A 6,000-nucleotide genomic window follows, 5' to 3' on the forward strand; every position below is an offset into this window, starting at 1 on the left:
CTGACTTCAAAAAATCGGAACATCGAAGGATAAGTCCCAGACAGAAGCTGCCCCCACCTCATACTTGTGCTGCCCTGAGAGTCAAAGGGGAGCTTTAAAACCTGATATCAGGAACCTGGACTGGTGAGTTTTCTTTCCCAGGGAAAAGAGCCGATGTTTGAGCTCTGAGTCCTGTGACCCTGAGCGGGCAGCTGACTGCAAAAAATCCTAATATCGAAGGATAAGTCCCAGACAGGAGCTGCCCCCACCTCATACTTGTGCTGCCCTGTCAGTCCCCGGGGAGCCCTACAAACTGACATCAGGAACCTGGACTGGTGAGTGTTCTTTCCCAGGGAAAAGAGCCAATGTTTGTGCTCAGGGTCCTGTGGCCCTGAGCTGGCAGCTAACAGCAAAAAATCGGAATATCGAAGGATAAGTCCCAGACAGGAGCCGCCCCCACCTCATACTTCTGCTGCCCTGAGAGTCAAAGGGGAGCCCTACAAACTGACATCATGAACCTGGACTGGTGAGTTTTCTTTCCCAGGGAAAACTGCCGATGTTTGTGCTCCGGGTCCTGTGGCCCTGAGCGGGCAGCTGACTGCAAAAAATCCTAATATCGAAGGATAAGTCCCAGACAGGAGCTGCCCCCACCTCATACTTGTGCTGCCCTGTCAGTCCCCGGGGAGCCCTACAAAAAGACATCAGGAACCTGGACTGGTGAGTTTTCTTTCCCAGGGAAAAGAGCCGATGTTTGTTCTCAGGGTCCTGTGGCCCTGAGAGGGCAGCTGACTGCAAAAAATCCGAACATCGAAGAATAAGTCCCAGACAGGAGCTGCCCACGCCTCATACTTTACTGCCCTGACAGTCCCAGGGGAGCCCTACAAACAGACATCAGGAACCTGGACTGGTGAGTTTTCTTTCCCAGGGAAAATAGCCAATGTTTGTGCTCAGGGTCCTTTGGCCCTGAGAGGGCAGCTGACTGCAAAAAATCCGAACATCGAAGGATAAGTCCCAGACAGGAGCCGCCCCCACCTCATACTTCTGCTGCCCTGAGAGTCAAAGGGGAGCCCTACAAACTGACATCAGGAACCTGGACTGGTGAGTTTTCTTTCCCAGGGAAAAGAGCCAATGTTTGCGCTCAGAATCCTGTTGCCATGAGCAGGCAGCTGACTGCAAAAAATCCTAATATCGAAGGATAGGTTTCAGACAGGAGCTGCCCCCACCTCATACTTGTGCTGCCCTGATAGTCCCAGGGGAGCCCTACAAACTGACATCCGGAACCTGGACTGGTGAGTTTTCTTTCCCAGGGTAAAGAGCCGAACTTTGTTCTCAGGGTCCTGTGGCTCTGAGCAGGCAGCTAACTGCAAAAAATCCGAACATCGAAGGATAGGTCCCAAACAGGAGCTGCCCACACCTCATACCTGTGCTTCCCTGACAGTCCCAGGGGAGCCCTACAAACTGACATCATGAACCTGGACTGGTGAGTTTTCTTTCCCAGGGAAAACTGCCGATGTTTGTGCTCAGGGTCCTGTGGCTCTGAGCAGGCAGCTGACTGCAAAAAATCTGAACATCGAAGGATAAGTCCCAGACAGAAGCTGCCCCCACCTCATACTTGTGCTGCCCTGAGAGTCCCAGGGGAGCTTTAAAAACTGACATCAGGAACCTGGGCTGGTGAGTTTTCTTTCCCAGGGTAAAGAGCCGAACTATGTGCTCAGGGTCCTGTGGCTCTGAGCGGGCAGCTGACTGCAAAAAATCCGAACATCGAAGGATAAGTCCAAGACAGGAGCTGCCCCCACCTCATACTTGTGCTGCTCTGACAGTCCCAGGGGAGCCCAACAAACTGACATCAGGAACCTGGACTGGTGAGTGTTCTTTGCCCAGGGAAAAGAGCCAATGTTTGCGCTCAGGGTCCTGTTGCCATGAGCAGGCAGCTGACTGCAAAAAATCCTAATATCGAAGGATAAGTTTCAGACAGGGGCTGCCCCCACCTCATACTTGTGCTGCCCTGATAGTCCCAGGGGAGCTTTAAAAACTGACATCAGGAACTTGGACTGGTGAGTTTTCTTTCCCAGGGTAAAGAGCAGATGTTTGTGCCCAGGGTCCTGTGGCTCTGAGCGGGCAGCTAACTGCAAAAAATCCGAACATCGAAGGATAAGTCCCAGACAGGAGCTGCCCCCGCCTCATATTTGTGCTGCCCTGACAGTCCCAGGGGAGCCCTACAAACTGACATCAGGAACCTGGACTGGTGAGTTTTCTTTCCCAGGGAAAAGAACCGATCTTTGTGCGCCGAGTCCTGTGGCCCTTAGCAAGCGGCTGACTGAAAAAAATCCGAAAATCGAAGGATAAGTCCAAGACAGGAGCTGCCCCCACCTCATACTTCTGCTGCCCTGACAGTCCCAGGGGAGCCCTACAAACTGACATCAGAAACCTGGACTGGTGAGTTTTCTTTCCCAGGGAAAACTGCCGATGTTTGTGCTCTGGGTCCTGTGGCCCTGAGCGGGCAGCTGACTGCAAAAAATCGGAACATCGAAAGATAATTCCCAGACAGGAGCTGCCCCCACCTCATATTTGTGCTGCCCTGACTGTCCCGCGGGAGCCCTATTAACTGACATCAGGAACCTGGACTGGTGAGTTTTCTTTCCCAGGGTAAAGAGCTGAACTTTGTGCTCAGGGTCCTGTGGCTCTGAGCGGGCCACTAACTGCAAAAAATCCGAACATCGAAGGATAAGTCCCAGACAGGAGCTGCCCCCACCTCATACTTGTGCTGCCCTGTCAGTCCCCGGGGAGCCCAACAAACTGACATCAGGAACCTGGACTGGTGAGTTTTCTTTCCCAGGGTAAAGAGCCGAACTTTGTGCTCCGAGTCCTGTGGCCCTGAGCAGGCAGCTTACTGCAAAAAATCTGAACATCGAAGGATAAGTCCCAGACACGAGCAGCCCCCACCTCATACTTCTGCTGCCCTGAGAGTCTAAGGGGACCTTTAAAAACTTAAATCAGGAACCTGGACTGGTGAGTTTTCTTTCCCAGGAAAAAGAGCCGATGTTTGTGCGCCGTGTCCTGTGGCTCTGAGCGGGCAGCTGACTGCAAAAAATCCTAATATCGAAGGATAAGTCCCAGACAGGAGCTGCCGCCACCTAATACCTGTTCTGCCGTGACAGTCCCAGGGGAGCCCTACAAACAGACATCAGGAACCTGGAATGGTGAATTTTCTTTCCCAGGGAAAAGAGCCGATGTTTGTGCTCAGGGTCCTGTGGCCCTGAGAGGGAAGCTGACTGCAAAAAATCCGAACATCGAAGGATAAGTCCCAGACAGGAGCTGCCCCCACCTCATACTTGTGCTGCCCTGACAGTCCCAGGAGAGCCCAACAAACTGACATCAGGAACCTGGACTGGTGAGTGTTCTTTCCTAGGGAAAACTGCCGATGTTTGTGCTCCGGGTCCTGTGGCCCTGAGCAGGCAGCTGACTGCAAAAAATCCAAACATCGAAGGTTAAGTCCCAGACAGAAGCTGCCCCCACCTCATACTTGTGCTGCCCTGAGAGTCAAAGGGGAGCTTTAAAAACGGACATCAGGAACCTGGACTGGTGAGTTTTCTTTCCCAGGGAAAAGAGCCGATTTTGTGCTCAGGGTCCTGTGGCCCTGAGCGGGCAGCTGACTGCAAAAAATCCTAATATCCAAGGATAAGTTCCAGACAGGAGCTGCCGCCACCTAATACCTGTTCTGCCGTGACAGTCCCAGGGGAGCCCTACAAACATACATCAGGAACCTGGACTGGTGAGTTTTCTTTCCCAGGGAAAAGAGCCGATGTTTGTGCTCAGGGTCCTGTGGCCCTGAGCGGGCAGCTGACTGCAAAAAATCGGAACATCGAAGGATAATTCCTAGACAGGAGCTGCCCCCACCTCATATTTGTGCTGCCCTGACAGTCCCAGGGGAGCCCTACAAACTGACATCAGGAACCTGGACTGGTGAGTTTTCTTTCCCAGGGAAAAGAACCGATCTTTGTGCGCCGAGTCCTGTGGCCCTTAGCAAGCGGCTGACTGAAAAAAATCCGAAAATCGAAGGATAAGTCCAAGACAGGAGCTGCCCCCACCTCATACTTCTGCTGCCCTGACAGTCCCAGGGGAGCCCTACAAACTGACATCAGAAACCTGGACTGGTGAGTTTTCTTTCCCACGGAAAAGTGCTGATATTTGTGCTCAGGGTCCTGTGGCCCTGAGCGGGCAGCTGACTGCAAAAAATCCGAACATCCAAGGATAAGTCCCAGACAGGAGCTGCCCCCACCTCATACTTGTGCTGCCCGGAAACTCCCAGGGGAACCCTACAAACTGACATCAGGAACCTGGACTGGTGAGTTTCCTCTCCCAGGGAAAAGAGCCGAAGTTTGTGCTCCGGGTCCTGTGGCCCTGAGCAGGCAGCAGACTGCAAAAAAATCCAAATATCGAAGGATAAGTCCCAGACAGGAGCTGCCCCCACCTCATACTTGTTCTGCCCTGACAGTCCCAGGGGAGCCCTAAAAACTGACATCAGAAACCTGGACTGGTGAGTTTTCTTTCCCAGGGAAAAGAGCCGATGTTTTCGCTCCGAGTCCTGTGGCCCTGAGCGGGCAGCTGACTGCAAAAAATCCGAACATCGAAGGATAAGTCCCCGAAAGCAGCTTCCCCAACCTCATACTTGTGCTGCCCTGAAAGTCCCAGGGGAACCCTACAAACTGACATCAGAAACCTGGATTGGTGAGTTTTCTTTCCCAGGGAAAAAAGACGATGTTTCTGCTCAGGGTCCTGTAGCCCTGAGCGGGCAGCTGACTGCAAAAAATCCGAACATCGAAGGATAAGTCCCAGACAGGAGCTGCCCCCACCTCATACTCGTGCTGCCGTGACAGTCCCAGGGGAGCCCTACAAACTGACATCAGGAGCCTGGACTGGTGAGTTTTCTTTCCTATGGAAAAGAGCCGATGTTTACTCTCCAAGTCTTACGGCCCTGAGTGAGCAACTCACTGCAAAAAATCTGAACATCGAAGGATAAGTCTCAGACAGGAGCTGCCCCCACCTTATACTTGTGCTGCCCTGAAAGTCCCAGGGGAGCCCTACAAACTGACATCAGGAACCTGGACTGGTGAGTTTTCTTTCACAGGGAAAACCGCCGATGTTTCCGCTCCAAGTCCTGTGGCCCTGAGCGGGCAGCTGACTGAAAAAAATCCGAGCATCAGAGGATAATCCCAGACAGGAGCTGCCCCCACCTCGTACCTGTTCTGCCCTGACAGTCCCAGGGGAGCCCAACAAACTGACATCAGGAACCTGGACTGGTGAGTTTTTTTTTTCCCAGGGAAAAGAGCTGATGTTTGTGCTCTGAGTCCCGAGGCTCTGAGCGGGCAGCTGACTGCAAAAAATCCGAACATGGAAGGATAAGTCCCAGACAGGAGCTTCCCCCACCTCATACTTGTGCTGTCCTCACAGTAACAAAGGAGCCCTACAAACTGACACCAGGAATCTGGACTGGTGAGTTTTCTTTCCTAGGGAAAACAGCCGAAGTTTGTGCTCAGGGTCCTGTGGCTCTGAGCGGGCAGCTAACTGCAAAAAATCCGAACATCGAAGGATAAGTCCCAAACAGGAGCTGCCCCCACCTCATACTCTTGCTGCCCTGACAGTCCCAGGGGAGCCCTACAAACTGACATCATGAACCTGGACTGGTGAGTTTGCTTTCCCAGGGAAAACTGCCGATGTTTGTGCTCCGGGTCCTGTGGCCCTGAGCAGGCAGCTGACTGCAAAAAATCTGAACATCGAAGGTTAAGTCCCAGACAGACGCTGCCCCCACCTCATACTTGTGCTGCCCTAAGAGTCAAAGGGGAGCGTTAAAAACGGACATCAGGAACCTGGACTGGTGAGTTTTCTTTCCCAGTGAAAAAAGCCAATGTTTGTGCTCAGGGTCCTGTGGCCCTGAGCAGGCATCTGACTGCAAAAAATCTGAACATAGAAGGATAAGTCCCAGACAGGAGCTGCCCCCACTACATACTTGTGCTGCCCTGA

Source organism: Taeniopygia guttata, chromosome W (genome assembly GCF_048771995.1).
Source record: "Taeniopygia guttata chromosome W, bTaeGut7.mat, whole genome shotgun sequence".
Lineage (NCBI taxonomy): Eukaryota > Metazoa > Chordata > Aves > Passeriformes > Estrildidae > Taeniopygia > Taeniopygia guttata.